This window comes from Balaenoptera ricei, chromosome 9 (assembly GCF_028023285.1).
Source record: "Balaenoptera ricei isolate mBalRic1 chromosome 9, mBalRic1.hap2, whole genome shotgun sequence".
Taxonomy (NCBI): Eukaryota; Metazoa; Chordata; class Mammalia; order Artiodactyla; family Balaenopteridae; genus Balaenoptera; species Balaenoptera ricei.
In genome coordinates, this window is record NC_082647.1 from 56405833 (window position 1) to 56430868 (window position 25036).

Consider the following 25036-nt stretch of genomic DNA (forward strand, 5'->3'; position numbering starts at 1 on the left):
AGCTGTCCATGAACCATGAAATTATGTTCTTGCCAATGAGGATTTGCTCTGATTGTTATTGTTCTTTATCTTGTCCAACCTTTAAATAGAATATTTTGACACTGATCAAGCATTTAATCGAGTGAAATAATATAAATATAAAAAATTTCTAAACAACTCAACATAGTAAATAAATTCAAATAAAATCAGATACTTAAAATGGCTTAAAAATTTACATATAAGACATGACACCACAAAACTCCTAGAAAAGAACATAGGCAAATCATAAATCTTACCAATGCTTTCTTAGGTCAGTCTCCCAAGGCAATAGAAATAAAAGCAAAAGAGAGGCATGGACTTATATATACTACCAAACGTAAAATAGATAGCTAGTGGGAAGCAGCCGCATAGCACAGGGAGATCAGCCTGGTGCTTTGTGTCCACCTAGAAGGGTGGAATAGAGAGGGTGGGAGCGGGGGGAGACGCAAGAGGGAGGAGATATGGGGATATATGTATATGTATAGTTGATTCACTTTGTTATAAAGCAGAAACTAACACACCATTGTAAAGCAATTATACTCCAATAAAGATGTTAAAAAAATTTTTTTTAAATAAACAAATGGGACCTAATCAAACTTATAAGCTTTTGCACAGCAAAGGAAACCGTAAACAAAAAGGCAGGGCTTCCCTGGTGGCGCAGTGGTTGACAGTCTGCCTGCCAATGCAGGGGACACGGGTTCGAGCCCTGGTCTGGAAGGATCCCACATGCCGCGGAGCAACTGGGCCCGTAAGCCACAATTACTGAGCCTGCGTGTCTGGAGCCGTGCTCCGCAACGAGAGGCCGTGACAGTGAGAGGCCCGCGCACCGCGATGAGGAGTGGCCCCCGCTCCCACAACTGGAGAAAGCCCTGGCACAGAAACGGAGACCCAACATGGCCAAAAATAAATAAATAAATAAATAAATAAATTTATTAAAAAAACAAAAAGGCAACCCACGGACTGTGAGAAAATATTTGCAAGTTATGTGACTGACATGGGCTTAATTTCCAAAATATACATACAGCTCATACAACTCAATAACAATAAAACAAACAACCCAGTTGAAAAATGGGCAGAAGACCTAAATAGACATTTCTCCAAAGAAGATATACAGATGGCCAACAGGCACATGAGAAGATGCTCATCCTCGCTAATTATTAGAGAAATACAAATCAGAACTACAATGAGGTGTCACCTCACACCAGTCAGAATGGCCATCATTAAAAAGTCTACAAAAAAAAAAAAAAAAGTCTACAAACAATAAATGCTGGAGAGGGCGTGGAGAAAAGGAAACCCTCCTACACTGTTGGTGGGAATGTAAATTGGTGTAGCCACTATGGAAAACAGTATAGAGGTTCTTTAAAAAACTAAAAATAGAGTTGCCATATGATCCAGCAATCTGACTCCTGGGCATATATCTGGATAAAACTCTAATTTGAAAAGATACATGCACCCCAATGTTCATAGCAGCACCATTTACAATTGCCAAGACATGGAAACAACCTAAATGTCCATCGACAGATGAATGGATAAAGAAGATATCTTCTTTATCCATTTATATATATATATATATATATATATATATATATATATATATATATATATATATATGAATGGATAATATGGAATATTACTCAGCCATAGGAAAAGAATGAAATAATGCCATTTGCAGCAACATGGATGGGTCTAGAGATTATCATACTAAGCAAAGTTAAGTCAGAAAGAGAAAGACAAATGCAATATAATATCACTTATATGTGGAATCTCAAATATAACACAAATAAACATATCTATGAAACAGAAACAGACTCACAGATATAGAGAACAGACTTGTGGTTGCCAAGGGGGGGTGAGGGAGGGAAGGTTTGGGAGTTTGGGATTAGCAGGTGCAAACTATTACATATAGGATGGATAAACCACAAGGTCCTACTGTATAGCACAGGAAACTATATTCAATATCTTACGATAAACCATAATGGAAAAAAACATGAAAAAGAATATATATATGTATATATATGGATCAATTTGCTGTACAGCAGAAATTAATACAACATTGTAAATCAACTATACTTCAATAAAAATTTTTTTTAAATCTGATACTTAAATGAGTATTTCCAAAGACTGTGTGTATATTTTACTTGATGGAAAAATTAATTTTTTAATAAAGTCACCTCTAAAATTACTGTCTTACTAATTTCCCATCATTCTCTATTATAAATGATGGGAAGTAAAAGACATAATATGCTGGCCTGAAAATTTTGTCTAAGGCCATTAAAATGCTGATCATTGAAATCAAACGATTGAACGCTAACTGATGATTCTAATTGTCTCTTAACAGTTTATATTTCCCGTGCAGCAGCAACCTAAGTATCTTTTGTTTGCTATTAGCTACCCATTTTCCTCCCTGAACCGCAGAATTTCCGATAATCCCCAATTTTACACCCACTGCTTCTATCATTATGGCATTGCCCTCCTTCATTGCCTAATAAGGCTGGGCAATACTTTCACTCTGCACAGTTTAATACATAGCACTTTAATTTTGAGGATGGAGAATATATAAAATGAATTTTATATATATATATATAATTCCTTGCTTTATTAGGCTTATTGTATTGCATGCTGTGTTTACTTAAAAAGAGAACTACTCATACTACATATAACATCCAAAAATGTTGTATATGGGCCCTTACTGAATTAATAAAGCTTTTCTTATACATCCAGGATCATCATAAAATGTATTTGTGAAGTGTTAATGGAAGAATATTTCCTATGTCTAGTCAGTGGCGTTCCCAATCTCTGCCAAGCTTTAAAAAAAAAAAAAAAATTCTGCATTAAAACACGTAAGAATCAGTGTTCCTCATTAGCAAATAATTCTTTGTTCATCAGTGAGCAATGCTACCAAAATGACAAATTAAGAACTGTGGATTTTTCAGCCTTTGCATTTTAGGGAATACTTCAAATAGATAGTTTAACTTAAAGGGTTACCCCACCAATCATCCTGAGTTCCCAGAAGTTAAGAAAAGAATGGTTCTGATTCAAACAGTTTCATATACTTGCCAAAATAGAGGGAAAGAACCTTGCTCATCATAAGAGTAAATTCTCCTTTCTAAAGGGAGGATAATAATGCTAATCACCATTATAAAACTAATTAAAGAATTTTGAAATTATCTAAAAAGGTCCTCCAAGACCATTCAGAAAAGGAACACTATGTAATTTAAATAGTTTTTCGGTTGTGTATTACTTTAAAAATTACATCATAGGCTCTATATATTGGCCTGCACAGGATTGGGTTATATTTCCAATAAAACAAAAGCCACTCAGCTTCTGCTGCTGCTGTAATTGGCACTTCAGTCTTTCTGCCCAGTTAGCACAAGTTCCCATGAAAGATACTGAATCTACTTGAAGTTGTCAAAAATCCTTTAGAAAATAGGGGTTTTGGTGGAAGCAACCTGCCAATAATATTGAGCGAGCTAAATAAGGAAAAACGGCTAAGCAAGGCTGGCCCACATCCAAGCTCTGAACGCACTGTCGATGTGGCAGGGCATCAGTTCAAAAGATCATCTCCTCAGTAGCAGAAAAGCAAAGTTCAAAGTGAATGTTTCAAGGAAGCTAATTTCATGTTTGCGTTTAATCTCCATATTAAAGAAAGATCAGACAAATGGTATTTAGAGAAACTCTAAGGTTAAATCCAAATTCTGGGACTCAAACTATCTTTGCCTTTTGGGAGAATAGCCATTTGGGAGACTAAACAATAAATACAAAAATATTTTTACAAAGGACATTAGATTACTCTATACTTTGTACTCTCAGAAGAAGAAAGTGAGAGTATTCTGTTTCCTGATATACTGTACTAACCATATTCACTAGTCATTGGAGATGACTCTATTCGATATATCTTTCTTTAAGGGCTGTCTGGCTCTCTTTCCCTTGGAATTCCAAATGTGCCAGGCTGCCACATCATCTTCTCACCAAAGTATAAAATATTCCTGGACAGGTAAAATAGTCTCTTTCACATGCCTTTTACTTTGGATATTTACATTTCCTATGTAATTTTAATGTACCTGTAAATCAAAAGCATCTACTGGAAGCAAAAAGCAGACCTGGGGTTTGGTGATATTTTGTGGTGCCAGGACCAGGAGCTATTATTAATGCATGTCTAAGATTTTCACATCTTTGATATGGGTTGTATGCCATCTGAATCTTATTAAACTGCCGATGGCCATGACTGAGCCAGATTATTATGAAAAATTTGATACTGACAACAGAATGACTTCTGTTGAAACAGGCCTTCAAATTGAAATAATGGGGATTATACTGGAAAAAAATTATTGAGCAAAGCTTTTTAATACATACAAGTAATTGAGTAAACTAAGCCTACCCAATATCCTGCCTTCTAGTCTCTAGGCTCATCCACTGACCAGGCTTAGCCAACTTCAAACACCTGAGAGCTGATCCAATGATCCTGCCCAAGGTGGTGGGGCCCTGCTGGCTGTAACTCAGTGGGAAGCCATTACTGCAGTACAGACTGGAGAAAAGAAAACAGATTTTGTTTAATGGTTTTTCTCAAGTCTTTAGGAAAAGGGCAAAAGTAAATATAATTTTTATTCAGCCAGAGAGGGAGGGAAAACATTCACCCTAAAATCAAAGGAAGAAAAACAGAGGGTGGACCTTGGCTCTTTACATCTTATCCTTTTCCACAGAGAATTAAGACATCTTACAGATAAGAGTAACGAAAAGGATAGAGGAAAATTTAAGTGAGGTGCTAAGTTGTGACCAAGAAGAAAGAATATAAATTGACCCACCATGGCTGAGCTCCATGCTTCTTCCCAACTAAACCCAAAGAAGAGTAGGTTAGTGGTGTGCTTCTCACTATCAGAGAATAGGAAACATACTAATATTCAGTGGAAGCAGATATTTTCCTACTACTAATTTTTAAGAAAATTTTATGTGAGATCTCTTGTGGGCATTCTAATTTATGTGATAGGCAAGGTCTTTGATGACATTCTCAAGGCAAATGTGATAACAGGTTTTACAGGTATATCAGTTGGGGTTCTCCGGAAAAACAGATCTAAAAATGTATTTCAAGGATTGGCTCATGGGATTATGGAGGCTGGCACATCTGAAATCTGTAGGGCAGGCCAGCAGGCTGGAAACTCAAGGCAGAATTTCTGTTATAGTCTTGGGGCAGATTTCTTTTTCTTTTTTTTTTTTTCAGGAAATCTCAGTTTTTGCTCATAAAGCTTTCAACTAATTGGATGAGCCCGCATATACTACCCAGGATAATCTCCTTTACTTACAGTCAACTGTTGTAAATGTTAATCACATCTACAAATTACCTTCACAGCAACAGCTAGACTAGTGTTTGACTAAACAACCGGGCACCATAGCTTAGCCAACTTGACACATAAAATGAACCATCATAACAGGCCTATGTTATTAATAGCATCTCTCATAAAAGTTAAGGGTACATCAGCAGAAGAAAGGTGCCTGAGAGACCAAGGTAATTTGAACCATCACCATAAAGGATCACGTAAATAAATTATAATATATTCTTACAATGAAATAGTATGCAACCAGTAAATAGCGTGATTTCAAATAATATTTAATAACATAAGAAAACATTTCTGATTTAGTAATAAGTAAAAGAAACAGAAATTTTAAATATATATATATATGGTGTGTTCCCTACATTGTAAAGTAAGTTACTAATGCATATACTTTAGAATGCATATAGTTTAAAGTTTTAACAGCCGTTATCTCTGGAACACAGAACTATGAGTGATTTTTATTATTTTCCTATATTTTCTATAATTTGTATAAATTACTTTATAATTAGAAAAAAATCATTGAATAGTCAATTTGACTATTTAAGAGCCTAATTTAAGATCCTAATCCTGACTCCTGCCTGAATGGCACATTAACTCAGCCATTCTGCAGAGGCCTCATAGCACCTGCAGTCAGAGCCAAGGTTTCCCCCCAAAAGTGGTTCTAGATCTATACCAGACATGAATAAATGGTAAATTAAGGTCTTAAAGTTCTTTACCATATATCATCTCTAAAATTATTTGGTTTAAGTTGTTTTCAAAGCAGAAGTAACTTAAGACAGTAAAAGAAATTGCCAATGTTGCTCCAAGGAAATGTCTGGTTTTGAGCAGGCTTCCAGGAAGCAACTGGATAATTTAGCTGCTGATTGGAATACAGCAAGGCCACTCACCCAGATGGTGGCAGAGTGAGGTCTAGGATAAATGAGCACCCTTTCCTATACTCTGCAGGCTCTTCCAGGACAGGAGTAAGAGAATGGATGGTCTTCTCCCTTTCCACAAACCTACTATTCTCCCTTCCATGTGGCACTTCAATGGTATGTACTTCAGGTCATTTTCCATCTGGGTTCCTCCCTTCTGGAAGGCCAGACCTTCCAGGAGGGCACAGTACCCAAGGACTAGGGTCTATATTTTACTCCCTGTCGTCAGACCCTGGCACAGATGGAGGTAGGCAACCCCCTTTGGAGCTGAGGTCATTCACTGCATTCCTTCTGATTCACAGAGTTCTACAGAATCCACATCAGAGGGGCTCCCAGAAATAACTCTGGCAAGTGACGGCACAACATAAATTATACGTATCCATCCTCTTGGGTTGATTTAAGCCTTTCCACTAAGCACACTCATTCTCAAAATTTCTTCCCCCCGGTCTGCCACAGTAGCTGAAATTCCCACTGTAAGATTCAGTCCTTCGGGTTAAGGTCTCCAGGACACCCCTGTTAAAATGCAAATATATGACTCACAAGATGTAACACATAGATTCATTAGCACTGTTTACACTTTAGAGAGGCACAAGAAGGAAGCAGAATGGTCTTCAAAAATGACCAAGACTTTAGAATTCCACTTAGGCACATCCGTGGCAAATCCAGTCAAGACAGATCCATGCCAATGATAGATTTCCAGTTGGTTCTCCTATAATAGAGACTGACTTCGAGAGAAGGATAAATTTTTTTCCTCCCCTATAAGCTCTAGCAGCTCTGAAATATTTGGATATACAAGCTAGTATTGAGTCTTTTTCTAGGAATAAGATGTATGCCTCTTGCCAATTTGCCATGTTCTCTTGTATTAGCTGCCAGGGAACCCAGTGAGCACAAGAAGGGCACCCTTGAGAGTGCAGCTCCATTGTCCCCAAAGAATGACAGTGAAGCAAACTTGGTCACGGTTTTGCAGGCTCACTGGCTGCCCATGGAATTTCAAAATGTTCTGGGCAGAGGCAGGTTCTACCACATGCCTTTTAAGTTTTGACTGTTGATGACTCTGGAGAACAGATCTAATTTTGCCATGAATCAAGGCTATCTTCAGGAAATGTCGAGTGGAAACTGGTTTCCTAACATGAAATAGTGCCAGGGATTGGAGGAGTCTACTGCCTGCCTAAAAGAAGCATGAGGCCTTCAAGACTCCAAGGGCAAAATTAGACTAATCTAAATTAAAAATAAAACTCTCGGAGTTCCTTAAAAATAAGCACAATATAAATAAAAGGCATAGAATACCGGAAGTTTTAGAGTATATTTTGGACCCTTATGTATTTTGCCACACTGATTCTAGACATTCTATGAATGTGTGTATATTGTGAGCTTGTTGTGTGTCATGAGCTTGTTATCTCCCCGAGTCTGTCACCAACCCTTCCTTCTTGTCCTATTAACCATCCATCATGTCATCTTCCTTAAACTTGCCATGTGCAGCCTCCTTCCAGAGGCATACTCCATCAAGGTTTCTTTTTAGTTTTATCCTAGAATAAAATGAGCTTTAAGTCTTTTTTTTTTTTTTCTCAAATAAGAGTATAAAAACTAGATGCTTTTTTGAGCCTCACAAATATATAATGCTACTTATTTCTGTCCCACAAAACAGCACTTTGGCATCATCCCCTGAACATGCCACGCAAAGCCACATTTGGTGGATAACCCCTACATGGATAACGCCTATGTGAGAAGGCATTCTCTTCCCTGCCCAAGGCACTGGATTATCCTGCCTAATTGGCTACCATGTGTGGACCTCATTAGAAGAACTTGCAAGTGCTATACATGGTCAAGAATGTATTTCTGATAATATTTCAGTTAGGTTTGGACCAAGGCCAAGAGTCTCTCTGGCAGACTAAAGCCACTTTACCAACACTTCACTTTTAGCAAAAAGATTCGTGATAAGGAAATATAAGCAAGACATCTAGGATCAAAAGGTCACACCACCCCACTTCCTCACCCCACTCTTCCACCTCTTTTTAAGCGTGAGGAAACATTCCCAGGCAATTAGTCATGACCTCTTTTCTACCTCAGTCCTTCTCCTGCTAGTTTTTACTAAGAGAGTTTGCTTCAAGGGCTTTCGAAATTCAGGGTCAAGTTTTGGAAGATGTTTTTAAAGATGTGAATACCAGCACAACTTCATCCAATTTAACACAACAATTCCTCCTCTAACATGGAATATTGTCGTTTCTAAATAAATTTTTATTATTTAAAAAAATGTTTTATTAATGAAGGGAAAGCCTGCATAATATAAATAATAACAGTGCTTGATTTAAAATAGTTTCTGGGAAAGGAATAAAACTATAGATTTCTGTGTATTATTTTGTTTTGTTGCTTAATATGCTCATGATTTGCCAAAGCCAATGAGAGAAAAAGGTGCCAGTTTTTGAGCCTGGTTTGAACTTCTACTTTAGCCAGTACTAAGTGAGGAGACATGACCCATGTGATTAATGGACTCATAAAGAAGTAAAGATGAACATTACATTAGAAGACATCCGAACAACTCTCTTACTTTAGGGATGAGAAACCCATGCCTACAAATGCTAAGTATCCTTAGAAGCAATTGTACAAGGACCTTCAAGATGGCGGAGGAGTAAGACGTGGAGATCACCTTCCTCCCAACAAATACATATCAGAAATACATCCACATGTGGAACAACTCCTACAAAACACCTACTGAACGCTGGCAGAAGACCTCAGACTTCCCAAAAGGCAAAAAACTCCCCACGTACCTGGGTAGGTCAAAAGAAAAAAGAAAAAACAGAGACAAAAGAATAGGGACAGGACCTGCACCTCTGGGAGGGAGCTGTGAAGAAGGAAAAGTTTCCACACACTAGAAGCCCCTTCGCGGGCGGAGACTGTGGGTGAAGGAGGGGGGAAGCTTCGGAGCCACGGAGGAGAGCGCAGCAACAGGGGTGCAGAGGGCAAAGCGGAGAGATTCCCGCACGGAGGATCGGCGCCGAGCAGCACGCACCAGCCCGAGAGGCTTGTCTGCTCACCCGCCGGGACGGGTGGGGGCTGGGAGCTGAGGCTCGGGATTCGGAGGTCAGACCCCAGGGAGAGGACTGGGGTTGGCTGCATGAACACAGCCTGAAGGGGGCTAGTGTGTCACAGCTAGTCAGGAGGGAGTCCGGAAAAAAGTCTGGAACTGCCTAAGAGGAAAGAGACCATTATTTCGGGGTGAGTGAGGAGAGGGGATTAAGAGCACAGCCTAAACGAATTTCAGATACGGGCGCGAGCCATGGCTATCAGCGTGGACCCCAGAGACAGGCATTAAACGCTAACGCTTTGCTGCAGCCACCAAGAATCCTCTGTGCAAGAACAGGTCACTATCCACACCTCTCCTCCTGGGAGCCTGTGCAGCCTGCCACTGCCAGAGTCCTGTGATCCAGGGACAACTTCCCCGGGAGAACACACAGCGTATCTCAGGCTGTTGCAATGTCACACCGGCCTCTGCTGCCACAGGCTCCCCCTGCATTCCGTACCCCTCCCTCCCCCCTCCGGCCTGAGTGAGCCAGAGCCCCCTAATCATCTGCTCCTTTAACCCCATCCTGTCTCAGCGAAGAACAGACGCCTTCAGGCGACCTACGCGCAGAGGTGGGGCCAAATCCAAAGCTGAACCCCGGGAGCTGTGCAAACAAAGAAGAGAAAGGGAAATCTCTCCCAGCAGCCTCAGGAGCAGCAGATTAAATCTCCACAATCAACTTGATGTACCCTGAATCTGTGGAATACCTGAATAGACAATGAATCATCCCAAAATTGAGGCCGTAGACTTTGGGAGCAACATGTAGACTTGGGGTTTGCTGTATGTGACTGACTAGTTTCTGATTTATATGTTTATCTTAGTTTAGTTTTCAGCACTTGTTATCATTGGTGGATTTGTTTATTGGTTTCGTTGCTCTCTTCTTTTTTTTATTACTTTTTTATTTTTTTATTTAAAAAATTTTTTTTAACTATTTTATTTATTTATTTATTTATTTATTTTTTATTATCTTTTTTTCTTTTTGTTTTTCACCCTTTTCTTCTTCCGTGTGGCTGACAGGGTCTTGGTACTACAGCCTGGAGTTAGTGCTTGTCAACTTCTCTTCACCCTGAGGCAATCCTGGTAGACTGTTAGAAATACAGCAGGGAGGACTTTCTATTTAGTAGAAAGTAGATTTTAATCATCTTTTTTGGTTTTGTTATTGTGAAATCATAGCATTTTTAGGGAGTGATGCACTAGTCCAATCATTTTACAGATGAGGAAACCGAGATCTACAAAGTTAGTGACAGCCAACATGGAGCTGGTAAATAATGAAGACCAGAGGGGATAATATTTTAAGAACATTAGACCTCCTTCTCTAGTTATCAGAGAGAGCTCCAACTTCACACTATAAATCTGATTAACTGGATCCATATTTTATAAATAAGGAGCTTAAATTATAGCAGTATTTCACCCAGTTGAACTTCAGATTACTTCAGATGAAAGTAATGTGTCTTTTTGGATATCAGACTCTTACTTAAAAATTTATATACTTTAAAATTCCTGTTACAGAGAACATAAATAGTACATTGAGTTTGATCAGTCAGTGAAAAATTAATCTCAGGGGGTAAATGTTTCATCTTCCAGGGCATCGGAGAACTAAATAACAAGCAATTTACTAAATTCCATCCTGGTCCTGAAATCTTCTGTTTATGTAATTTGGATGTGTAGCTTACCCATAGAGGCTGGTCACTCCTTGTCACTCCTTGCAGGACCACCTCTCCTGAATATAATCATCACAGTATATCACCATATGCATTCACTGTGATTCAGATATGCAAACTATAGCTTTTTTTTTAACCTAATGTTCAGAGTTAATTACATCTCTTAGCTCATAGTATACCATCATTTAACCTCACAAGGCCTATATCATGTTTTATTAATTTTTATTGTTTTCCCCTTAACTTCTCATCATAACTTCCATTCCCCTTGTTGCTAGAGGCATCCACACAAATGTTTATAAGACAAAAATGTATTTAGGTATGTTTGTATCTTTGAGAAATACGTAATACTGTTTATGTTGTAGGTGTTTAATTTATATACATCTAACTGTGCTATAGAACAATTTTTTTCTTTTTTCATTCAACATATGTTTTTAAGATCTATCCATGTTGCTTTATGTACATCTAGATAATTAATTCTCAGTGGTATGTAGAATTCCACTATATATGTATATCCTATAATTCACTAATTCATTCCCCTAGCAATGGATACCTCACTTACCACCAACTTTCTGTCTTCCCAAATAAACATATTCATACATGTTCCCTCATAGCCCCGTGTCAGAGTGGCTCTAGAGTATATACTCAGGAGTGGGAATCTTAGTGTATATGACCAGATTTCTCTAAGCCAGATAACTCCCCAGAATAGCTGTATCAAGTTAGACTTCCACTAACAGGGAAAGATGGTTTCCCAACTCCCTCAGCAATAGTTGGTATTATCTGACTTTCTGATGTTCATCTATCTAATAGGTGGTAGAATGCTTTTGGACCTATTCTAGTCTACCAGTTCTCTGAAATGTTTGCGCCTTCTCCCTTTGGTTCATGAGGACTTCTGGATCCCGTACATGCCTTGTACAGGCCCTGGGCAACTAGAAATACTGTCTCAGGACCATCTACGTAGACTCTTCCTCACAATCCTGCTCTACTGTTTCCACATCACGGAGGGCCATGCTGACCTCAGAACTTTTCTTATGGGCTTTCATTCTCCCCTCAGGAGAGAGGGGAATTCCAGGCTCTCCTAAAACCTTTCTGGATGTTTCTACCCACCCTATGGAAGTTTTCATGCATGGAGCCCATACACAAATGCTAAGTTCTTGCCCTTTTCCCTCCCTCCCTCTCTCTCTTCCTTCCTTCTTTCCTTTCTCTCTTCTCCCTCTGCCTCCTAGAATTTGAAGGGTTTTCAACTTCTCCCTTTTGACTGACAAGACCTGTCTCCCTTTCTTATCCTACCCACCCCCTAGTTGACATTCTCCCTCTTCTTCCCTGGGCCAATAACAGAGGAAAGGTGATGGCGGTGGAGTGGGGGGACTATATTACCACAAGGGGAAAATATATCGGAGAATCTTGAAAAGTACTGTCTACATGCACTTACCATTCCATATGAATAACACTTTAACCATTGCAAAGGACTTTAACATACCATTTGACCCTCTCAAAAACCTAGATAGAGAAGTTGTCAGTATTTGTAGACAAAAATAGAAACCAAGACTGAGAAAAGTGAAAGAATTCTGTGCAGTAATAAGATAGATGACTGACAGATAAACTATTTTAGAAGAATGCATATATCTTTTACAATTTTTTCCCTAAGAATATCAGAAAACCTTTTTAAAATAGCAAAATCTCTTCATTTTCTCTTTTGTAGATCTGGTCATCTGAGCCAAAAGGAAACTCTGACACAAAAATAAAGACTGTTTTATCTCTGCTTTGCAGCAAGAACTTGTGGATGTTCTTAAGCATTTGCAAGAAACTCTGGTTCTTATTCCTTTGGCAGCAATTCTTTTATAATTAAAATTCTAAAATTAAAAAATATTCTAAAATATGATCATCACTGTTACATTTAGACCCATACAGGAAACTGTTCATTTTTTCAGTCTATATTATACTTACTAAATCATGTCTTACTCTGACAAAGGTTATGGACTTGATTAGTTTTGTGAAATAATCATTTTAAATGCCTAATTCTTTGAATATAGACCTATACACACAGTTTATTTTAATTGTGTAATTGTGCCCACTTTTCAGTAATTTAAGCTTCAAATTTTTACATTTTAAAATCTGGAAAAGCAACATATTTTTCCATCTATTTCTATAAAAATTTTCTAAGTATGGTTGGAGGACACTTTTTTATATCCCAAGTGAGCATTTTCTGCCAGATGGTTAACAAAGACCATCTCAGCTTGAAGGGAAGCAGACTGGGTTAGTGAAAAGAGACAGACCTGGTTATAAATCCTAGTTTTCTACAACCTACCAATTGTGTGGCTTTAGGCAAATGACTTAATTCCCAAACTACTTTTCTCATTTATAATACAGGATCATCATGAACACCACTGGCTGTACTCCAGAAAATCTATAGTAAAAATACTGCAGAGAATATTTCACCCTTGAAATGAACAACAGAAATAGGCATTTGGTGTGCCTTGTTGTCCAAACATGTGTCTTGGTTTTGCCCTTTGCACACAGTAGGAACCTACTCTGCTAGAGAAAGAGGCATCATCTACTTGAGCCTAAAGTGTAAGCAGTTAACACAACAGCAAACGTCATTTAGATGAATTGTCTCAATCAAATAAATCTATACTGGGGGCACAGTCTCATTCACCTCTGCTCTCTGGGTATTTCTTGCCTACATGATATACCCTTTGAAGTCAGGGAGAATGTCTCATATGGATGAGATACCTAGAGAGTAAAGAAATATGAGGGGGAAAACTAGGCCTGTATTGTGTTTTTAAGGGATAAGCAGGAATTTAACACAGACGTTGTTTCTTCTAGGACTAAGAACTGCTTTTTTAGAGTCATCAAAAAGAGCAAAAGTCAAAGACCTCATGTAAACCTTATGCAACATGGCCTTTCCTTATGCAAACATATTAAAATGTTTCAGAATTGCTTTTGTCCATAACTTATACAACGCATCCTCTCTCGGAAAAAAAAAAAAAAAATCCTACTCTCTGTATACTGAGTAGTCCAAACAATATCTCACTTTTATTCCAAGAAAATAGGAATAGCCAAATCCAGGATAATAATTAACAGAAATAAAAGCTTCCCTCAACAACTGTCCACACTCCTGCCCAGCTCCAGAGCACAGGGCCAAGAGGAAAGATAACAAAGCCTTAGCTGGATTTAAAACAGTGTACAGAAACATTTAAAGCTTCTTCTCTTCCAGTCCAGAAAGCAGTTGGCAAGAAAGGGACCCAAGCCCAATATATATAGTCAAGCGCAAAGTCTTTCTTGAAGGTCTTCAGAATACAGAACATTCTCCAAAACCCCCTGGGGCACCCTACTAAAAAATGTTGAGACATAAAGCCTACCTTCAGAACACTACCAGTTTTCCCCCTTGGGCTCTATCCTCTCAACAACTCAGCTCTATCAGGGTATAAGCAGCATACTATAAACCTGCCTGGAAAACCCATAGATTTCCAACCAAATTCAGACTGGGCTGTGCCACAGCTACAAGGCAATATATTAGGTTACACCTGATGAACTATGCTTCCCTCTTATAAATGAGCCAAGTGTTCCTCAATTTAGATCCAGGAGATCACTGAGTTTATAACAAAGTGCAGTGGGTGGGAAGAGAATAAAGGCCAAGATCCAAAACGGGTATTAGGACAGGGTGGCTGAGGTGGCTGGAAAATATAGATCAGTAGAACGATGGAGTGATAATGGATGAGGAAGAAAAAGCAAGATATTAAATGATATTGTCATAGCGATTATGCCTGAGGAAAGGAATCTCCCTTTAAATAAGAGTTTGCAAATGCTGCATTACTTTCACGTCTCAAAAGAAAGAAAATTATCGCAACAGCTATCATTTATTTTTCACTACCATGTGCCAGGTGCTGTTCCAAAATGCATTACATAGATAGTCGTCCCTCGTATCCATGGGGGGATTAGTTCCAGGACCCTAAAGATACCAAAATCTGTGGATTCTCTAGTTCCTTGTAAAAAACGGTGTAGTACAGTTGGTCTACTTCAGCAGATGTGGAAACCTAAAATAGGAGAGCCAACAGTATTAACTTACCTAATCCCCACAACAACCCTGGCATTGTTATTTATTATTGTCAGGCCCCTTTTTCAGAGGAGGAAAACGAGGCACAGAGAGGTGAAAGTCACACAGCTAGTAAACAGCAGAACCAGGAGAAAAACTCAGATAGTCGAGCTTAGAGCCCACTCACTTTACCACTCCACATACTTTCTTTCAACAGAGAAAGCTAGGGGCCTATAATTCTTGGCTTAGCCCCTATATTAATAGCTCATGCTTGTGTCTGGGTCTCCTGGTTACCACTAGGAAGGAAGGGCCCCAGGGTAGCATGGTGGTCCTCTCTAACCTCTCAGCTTCTGAACATCACCCCATCACCACACACAGTAGGAAACAAGCTCTCTTTCAGGCCAGAGTGAGTATAAGGTATGGCTTATGAAAGGGTCCTATTTGGTCCTTTCTGTTTGACCCCCTATTAAGTTCCCATAAAGCTTCCTGGTGAAAGAAAAGCTTCCTTAATAAGAAATTCTCCATGAGGGCAAACCTGTCATTCTCTCGGGCCAGATTGTCATGGAAACTTTTATAAAGAGGAGCCTAACACTCAAGTCCTCAGGCTGCAAAAGAATCCATGCAGTTGTTCTTTTGTAAAATTATACAGATTTATTCATTGCAACAAGTGAGGCAATGACACAAGTTCCTTTTACTGATGAACGAGATTGGAACCTAATGAGAACAGTCAGAATTTCATTTGTCAAATCTCGTGCCACTCAGCTAACCCTCATACTGCAGTCCTCAAACAACCCAAACAACGCATTTTAAAAACAATAATCACTAGACCAGAATTATAAAATAATTGTGAATTGAAAAAAAAAAATGCATAGCTTTTAAAAATAATGCTCAGACATCTTAGTGTAAACAATAACAGGGTCTTTTCTTCTAGAGCAGGAGTCAGCAAACTATAGCCCTTGGGCCAAATTTGGCTCATTGCCTGTTTTTATACAACCCAAAGCTAAAAATGGCTTTTACATTTTTAAATTGTTGGAAAAAAATCAAAGGAAGAACATGTTAAAATCATATGAAATATAATACTTAATACCTAAAGTTTTATTGGAACACAGGAACTTACTGTGTTCATTTACTTACTGTCTATGGCTGCTTTCACACTACAAATGCACAAAGCCTAAAATATTTACTATCTGGCTCTTTATAGAAAAAGTTTGCCGACCCCTTTCTAAAGTGATAAATGATAAATATATTGCCCTGACAAATTTCTCACGGTCTAATTATCAAAATTGTAGTTTTCAATCGTTAGAAATCAGTGAAGCATTCTGCGACCTATCCCAGTAATTAATTTCTAAAACCTATTCTAAATAGACATTGCAGTCTATTATTCGCCCTCATGATAAGTTTCGATCCCTTAATTGTTTCAAGGGGTGTGTTTTCTCTTAACACTGAAACAATGTCTGACTGATACAAACCAGGGCCTGAGTGAAGCAAAGCAGAAAACATCCCATGAACACACATACATTCACTTGGCAGAAACATTTTGCAGCTAAGCTTGAAACCAAAACAATTAAAGCCAGTAAAGACAGAGCACGTGGGCTTCTGTTCCTACTGCTTGCTTATTCCAAAATCCTCAAATCCACAGAAATTTTTTGTGCAGCTTTTCATTAAGCATTTCAAAAGGAAAACAGGGTACCAGGCTTCTTTTGAAACTGTACGGTTTGTTGGTGGTATTGTTTATGACTACTCTTTGACGGTGGCTAAGTATTGCATTGATATTTCTCTTAAAAAGGAATGATCTGTCATAGGATTTGACTGTCTTGTCATCCTTTTACATACATATTTGTAATGTCTTACCGTCTGCAGATCCAATATGATTCTCATCCACGCTGCTCCCCAAACACATGCCTCTAGAATTCTTCCAAATCTGGCATCATCATTGACTTCAAAAGTCGCTCCCTGAGCAAAGGCTTTGGAGAAAGACACAAAACAGACTCACCAATTATTATAATTCAGGCATCTCCTAGGACTTTATAAATGTGCTATAATAAATTAAGTATGTTATGTCCTGAGTTACATAAAACTTTTATTTGTATTCAAACGCTAAACTAAGCAGCAACTTCTCCATGGGAGGTACTGGCAAGAAAGAATTCCCCCCTCCCCTGACTAAGGGCCTGGGAGTCTGTGATCCAGTCCCAGGTCCTCTCTGTACCCATGCCATAAACTGGGCATTGGAGCAAATGTTCGACTCTTATGTCAATTTCACATTGTTCAAATATGTTTTAAAGTTTTGCAGAATTCTCTGGAGACATCTGTCTTCTGATCTTAATCAGAAAATTATTCATGACTCATAGATCCCAAAGACTCCTTTAAACAAGCTGGGGAAACTGCGGAAGCTCAATCAACATCTCTAAAAGCTGTTCTAAAAACATCTTTACAATCAAATGCAGTATCTTTCCCAAACAAAATGAAAAATTTTATCTCTGACTCACATTCAACCACTTCAAGAGATATTGTTTATTTTAGCCCACAAGTATATTAGTTAATTTTTACAAGCAGTTTTCAAAAGAAATAGGCCAGCAAGAAAATCTACTTAGCAACAAAGATTTTCACGGTTCTACTGAATAACTCATGCCTCTGTTTGTCTTTGCTAGTCGTTACTAACTCAATCTGAGTCAAGGAAGAGAAATATCTCTCTACCACAAAACCAGATTTTTTGTTAAAAATTGAGCCAAAGGGAATAAAGGAAAAGTGGGGGGAGGCAGCACATATTTAATTAGGCCTAGGCTTGTTGCCTGATTTTCATTAGGCCCCTGCCTGATTCTTATTTGGCCCACTCTAAGTACTTTTAGGCCACTGGGCACAAAGGCCAGTGCTTATTTTCATGGTTGTTTCAATTCATCAAGAAAATCCTTTGAAAGATGAAAGAAACTCCACATTTTTTCACCTGTTGTTCTTTCTTGTGTGCCTGTCACTTCACTAGCCAAACTCGCTTCAAGCCAAACCAAATGCTTTCCAAACCTCTACAGCATGCCTTTGAAGATCTGAAGTTAAGTATTTTCTTATGCTCACCAGTATAGCTTCCAAATAAGGAATAAAAAAATAATAACGTAGTTCTTAAGCTATTTTTTATAATACCAGAAATGCAAAAGCACATTCCAGTATGTGCAAAAAAGCAAAATTCCTCTTCCCCAAGTTTAGAAGTCATGGGCCAAATACACCTGATGTTCATTACCACACCCACAGCACATTGCTTATGTATGACAAAGTTCCTGCAAAGACCATATGCTGTTTTTATTATTACCACTTCACAAGTTTTCCCAGGCTCACTAGAAAAAGTATTTTATAAGACCCGCCCACCGAGTAGGCTCATCTTGCTACACTGATGAAATTTGGTTTGCTATTTACTTGATTAGCAATAAACATCTCTCCTTATTTCCAACAGCACAGCAATTAGGACACCGATCTGTCACCACTAACTTCAAGTTTTGGCTTTCATCAAAAGAAAAGGAATTTACCAAGAAGAAAAAAACACAGCTCTACCTTCAAGCTAAAATAGCTCTGCCTTCTAAACAATATGAACTTTCACACAGCTCCAGCAAACCTTCTTCAAGCAGCTTACAAAGGAGATACTAAGAGAAGTACAAAATAGACCCTAGTTTTAGGTACTGGTTTAGCTGACAGAGATGCAAACAAGAGAAAGCTGATATTGGAAAGCAGAAAATACAACCTAGTTGATATAAGAGGAAATGAGGCTTCACTAATCTGTTGACTTGCTTTAAGGGAGTGAAAAATAGACAAGACAAAACTACTGCACATAGAGGATATATCTACACTTCCAGAAACTTTTATAAGAGTCTACACCAAAGGCTTTATTTTAAAGTTATGAAGTTTACATTAAATATGTATTCTTAGAAAACCAACTAAAAGCCAAAGAACAAAGTAGACGCAATGCCCTAGATGGAGCTTATTTAGCATAGTCAGAGATTATCTAAGATATGATAACAATGATAACAATCATCATCATTATCATCATCATCACCAAATACTTGCCATGTCCCAGGCACTGTACTAGGCACTTCATATACATTAACTTCAATACTCTCAATATTATTAGGTAATGATACCTAATCACTAGGTAGGTAACATATCTCAATTTTACAGAATAACCAAGGCTCAGAGATGTTAAATAACTTGGCCAAAGGCACAATGCTAGCGAATGATGGTAAACTAAGAGCAATTAGTTAAAGCACTATTCAGCAATAACTTGATTTCTCTGAAGTTTATATAGTGACAAAATCATTTCATTATAAGTGTTTTCTTATCACATGTACTTATTTCTGTAAGACATAGCAAATAAGAAAGAATCCATTGCTTCCTCACCCCAGGAATTTGTGATGGATCTGTTCTCCAATCCTGCTCACTCTTGATGTTTACCAAATGTGAGTAAAGGTAATTCATTCAATGAAAATTTTTGAGCACCCACTACAGACCAGGCAGTATAGGACTATCCTAAACTTGACTGTGGAAAGAAATGAAAGAATTTATCCCTATCAACCAGAATGTTTCATCTGCAGCTAGGGTTTGCTCAGTCCTCATAGGCCTATGGGAATAAATGAGATTGCATTAATCAGCAAAACCAGATTTCATGGCTTCCCCCCTCAACTTATCAGGACATACCCATCAATCAAGCACTGTCCAAGTAACACTGGTAAATCCCTGGGGGCATCCCACCTGTGCTAAGGAACAAAACTTGTCACATACCACGTGGCTTCTGATTTCTCCTGCTCTTTTCTAGCACTCTCCATGGACATTGTTGGAACTGGAAGAGAAGTCCTCTCTCTCTTCATTGCATTACATTCTTTTAGAGGGGTCCCTAAGTTATCTTGCTTGTACCTCCATGTCCAACAGTTTTAGCACAAAACTCTTTTCATTCTCATTTATAGCTTTCACCTCAACTCTCTGAAAGACTGAGACATGATCTAAAGGGAGGTCAGAGACAAATTTGAGTCATAGACACCACACCATTCTCAGAATGGCCTCTGTCCTCTGATGACTAAGGCTTGTTAATTGATCAAGCTGTCATCCCTAGCTTCCTCATCCCTTATAATAATTACCTCCCAGGATGATCTTCAGTATTCTGACAGGCCCTGCCCACCAGTAATTTAACAAGCCCAGAACATGGCTGAACCTATACAGAAGCCACTGTGTAGGCTTATGGCCATGTTCTAACATCCACCCCTCTCCCCACACAAACACACGACTTACTAGGAAATAAGGACCTTGGGGTGGGGGTGGGGGTGGTGGGTACTGAAGCCCCTCCTTTCTTATATGGCTTGTTGGGAGATTTGGGGGGCAGGAAGGATAGAGTGTACTTTCCGGTATACTCCAGTAGACCACCAAGAGACAATGATCAGGGTCAATCCAAGAACAGCTGCTGTAGAACTATAAGAATAAATTAAGTTCTGGCAGGATGGCTCTAAAATGGGGATATGGGGGATAAGCAGGAATTAGCCACAAAAAGCCCAAAGCACTAAAGATCTGTTTTTATGGTACCTAACAGAGTGAGCTATAACTTAGGAAACATAAGTCCAGCTTCCTCAAATCTGAAAACTAGTCTCCGGCAACAGACAGTTGGTGCCTTGCCAATATCCCCTTAACACATTCCTGTAGATTTGGTTGCCTATATTATTGGTGGACAGTTCCTTTCACGAGGCAATGGGTTCCTATTTCAAGTATCTGTGTCTCTTTGACCTTGGACTTCCTCTGCCTGTAGGAGCATGATCTGCCCACTCCCAGGGTAAACCAGATTAGATTAGTGGCTTGTTCATTCCTCTAGAACCAACCCTTCACACATGAGCAGCAGAAGATGGTGGATAAATGCCTTAGCTTCCTTGTCCCTTGCTGTGACTACACAGTCTCTTATAGTGTCCCTGGCAGGGTTGAGTCCCAGGTTCCCACAGGTATCCATACCTGAAAGCACTCTGTACTGACTTTCCTCCCGTCTCTATCTTATATACCTACTCCCTCTCGGTGCATCCTGAGACCACTTCAAAAATAAACTACCTGCCCCCAGATCCTTGTCTCAGGACCTGATTTAGAGAAAACTCAAACTAAGACATCTTCTTTCAGATAAGAATTCCCTCAGATACAAATTAACCCATTACATTTATGAACAAGAAAGCAGAGTTTTGAAGGGAAAAAAAAAAACAAAAACTAATGTCAGAGGCTTGAGGACCCTACAAAGGTAGGGTACCCAGCTTCATCAGTGGGGAAGTGACTTGTGTCCAAGACTAAAGGAGATAGAAAAGCATCTGTGCAGGAGTGCCTTTCACAGAACCAAGCTTAAGTTTGTCAGGAAGGGTAAAGGGAGAGAAGGAGGAATCTCTCTGCTTCTCCATTTCATCTTCTCTTTCAGGGAGGCATGATCTAGAATCTTCCAACTGAGGCAGGAAGAACAGGGAAATGGAAAATCCATCCCTGAGAGGTTCCTTGTCACTCTAGACAGGTAGCATATAGGACCTGTGTTAGTCGGCTCAGGCTGCCATAACAAAATACCACAGGTTGAGTGGCTTAAGCAACAGAAATTTATTTTTTCACAGTTCCAAAGGCTAGAAGTTCAAGATCAAGGTACCATCAGGTTTGGCTTCTGCAGCCTCTCTCCTTGGCTTGCAGATGGCCATCTTCTTGCTGTATCCTCACATCTTTCTCCTACATGTGTGGTATCCCTTTGTGTGTCCAAATTTCTTCTTCTTATAAGAACACCAGTCAGACTGGATTAGGGCCCACACTAATGGCCTCATTTTAACTTAATCACTTTTTAAAAGCCCTATCTCCAAATACACCAAATACAGTCACAGCCTGAGGTAATGAAGGATTAGGACTTCAACATATGAACTTGGGAGGACACAATTCAGCCCATAACAGGGCCCCAGAGCTGGGGTTACACTTTTCCTGGATTATGTCCTATGGTCAATCATTGCACAGAAAACCTTTCTAAATTTTCTACATTGTGTGCTAAACACTCCTGTTTTACCAGATGGCAGATACGATTCAATTCAATCTCTAAAGAATGAAACATGTATTAAGTACCTAGAGAATAGCCTTTATTGTGTTAGGTGCCATAGAGCCTATGAAAACTACACACGAGACAGGTCAGGTGAGGGGACAGGTCATCTGTGAGGAATGATATTAGATAATAAAAAATGGATAAGACTGTATAAAGACATGCTAAATTGCATGGTATGGATCTTATGAAAAAGCTGAAGAAGTCAGGTTAAAACTCATGGAGGGAGTGAGCCTTTGGAGAACCAGAACCATTCAGAATAATAGTAGGCAAGAAGGATAAAAATCCCTACACTTGGGAAATATTGAGGAGACCAGTCTGACTAGCCCAGAAGATTTATGTGGACAGGTGAAGGTTAGGTAGTCAGCATGGGCCCTGAGCCTAGGGGGCCCTAAGTGTCAGATAAAGAAATGAGTGAGGGGGCTTCCCTGGTGGCGCAGTGGTTGAGAGTCTGCCTGCCAATGCAGGGGACGCGGGTTCGAGCCCTGGTCTGGGAGGATCCCACATGCCGCGGAGCGACTGGGCCCGTGAGCCACAATTGCTGAGCCTGCGCGTCTGGAGCCTGTGCTCCGCAACAAGAGAGGCCAATAGTGAAAGGTCCACGCACCGTGATGAAGAGTGGCCCCCACTTGCCACAACTAGAGAAAGCCCTCGCACAGAAATGAAGACCCAACACAGCCATAAATAAATAAATAAAAATTAAAAAAAAAAAAAAAAGAAATGAGTGAAATAAAAAGAGGCAGGTGAACTTGAGAATTGGCGAGTGTAAAAAAAAAACAAACAAAAAAAGAGAAGTTTGTAAACATAAAATTTCATGATGCCAAGTATTGTCTGGGAAATGAATCTTGGAGCAATCACATATCATTCCATGAAAGCATCATTCAATGCTACTACAAATAAAAGACTCACAAAATTATGGGCATCTCTAAGAAGAGCATTACAAACAAATCTGGGCATTACTAAAACAAAACTTTTAATTTTAAGTCAAGCTATAGCAATTTTGAATCCACTGAGTATAGTAACCACATCTTCAAAAAATCATTATTATAAAAAAAAAATCATTATTATGCAATATTGAGTGTCTGTGGGACAGTCATCACCCAGCTGGGAATCTGGGGGAATGGAAATAAAGGAAAATGTGTTACAAAAGTCAAAGATTAATAATTTGCAATCCCTGGCTTCAAAGAACTCAAAGTCTGTGGATGAAAATAATAATAACAGTAAATAATTTAAAATAATCCAAATGTATTAAGTGTTGTCACTGAGCGCCATCGCCATGGAGGAGGTAGCATTTCAGTAAATATTTGTTGAATAAATGAGTGAACTCTGTCAGTGGAAGATATATGTGTGGTAAATTTTTAAAGATGAGCAGGCCTTCACCAGAAGAAGGTGAAGAAGTCCCATACCCTACCATGTACCCAAGCTCTGCCAGAGAACCTTACAGGGGAATAAAAACATAGCGTCCACCTTCCTTCTCTCACTTCTAGCCCATGCCCTCTGCTCTTGTAGTTCTGAGACTTGTATTGTAACAAGGTCTTATAAATTGTATGGAGGGAGAACCTCCCTATTTGCCATGGAGTTTACAAAATGATTCCCCTGGGGACCATAGTAGCAAAGTTAACATGACATACAATTTTAGAAAAGGAAGAACTAGGTTGCTTGTGGGTAGTACAGAAATTATTAGTGGCACTGTCCACATGGAGATAGGAATTCTGCTTCCAACACCACTTCTCCTTTGTGCCTTTATGGACAGCTTAAAGAGGGAGGATGGTTTGTGCCTGGAGGGACCTATTTTGGCAGAACACACAAAAAAAGATTTCTTCTTAAGGGAGACTTAAATGAGTATCTTTCTGTTTATAACATTTAGCATTCATTCCTTTTTCAGGACATAGTATTTTCATGTGTGTCACTATGACATTCCAACAAATGACAAAGGGGAAGGAGTATTAGTCCATGTGGCATTCAAAAAGCTAACCTTTATCAACTGCTTCTGAAGGTCATTCCTCCGATGATTTGGGAGTTAGCTATGCAAGGCTAAGAGCCCTGGCACACTGAATGAGGATGCAGCAAAATCAGGGGCTAGGACTGCCTTTTGGCATGCTCATTGCAGTTTCTTTCTTTCATTCATTCATTCCATTACTGAGTACCTACTCTGTAATGTGCATTTTGCTAGGACACTGTAGAGCAATGTTTCCAGATCTGTCTGATGACAAAATCTCTTTGGACTCTTGCTAAAAAGACAGGTTTCCAGGTCCCACTACAGTCTCCCTGAATCAGAATGTTCAGGAGGAAGGTCATGGGAATCTGTATTTTTAACAAGCACCTCAGTGACTCTTACATGAATAGTTTGGAATGGTTGGTCCCTGTACTTGGTGAACTCTAAGGCCTCCTTGTTCTGTAAATCTAGCTGATGCAGGTCCTTTCTAGTTGGATTTCTAGATGAAATGATGTTTTCTCTATCAGCAATTTCTAGATCTCCATGTTCCATGAAATGCCAAGCCCACCCACAATTCCTTAAAAAGTCAGTAACAGTGCATATTTAGCCATGTAAGTCACCACCTTTCTTTCTTACATTATTTCCTTTTTTCCATAACCAAATTTTTCAGTGCCGACAAACAGTCCAACCAACTCATTAAATGTGAGTATCATTACAGGTTTTTCCAATGTAACCTTGTTTTTTAACAAAATACAACTTTCAACAGCAATTACATGGGTGAGGTCAGCTGGAGTCCTGTGGAATGAGATGGAATTCGGAAAGGGTTCTGAAGTTCTTAAAGACTGAAAACCTCTGTTCTATACCTGAACTGCCCATAGCTTCAGGGAAGCCCTAGTGGAACTCCTGTTTTGCAGACCCACAGCCCATGACCCACAGTCATGCTTGATGCATCTACTCGCGGCCACTCAAATTTAGAAGGCAAAAAATTTGTGTCAATTGTCTTGGGTGGCAACAAATTATGACTTTACT

At 39.1% G+C, this 25036-nt stretch overlaps 1 protein-coding gene across 12 annotated transcripts in view; it reads right to left on the reverse strand.

Moving 5' to 3' along the window:
* Positions 1–25036, reverse strand: part of MTERF1 (mitochondrial transcription termination factor 1) — a 589841-nt gene that overhangs the window by 446935 nt on the left and 117870 nt on the right. For all 12 annotated transcript variants that reach the window (XR_009505037.1, XR_009505036.1, XR_009505035.1 and 9 more), the window contains one exon: positions 16863–16975. The gene's annotated coding sequence lies outside the window, so the exon portion shown is untranslated. The remainder of the gene's footprint in view (positions 1–16862; positions 16976–25036) is intronic.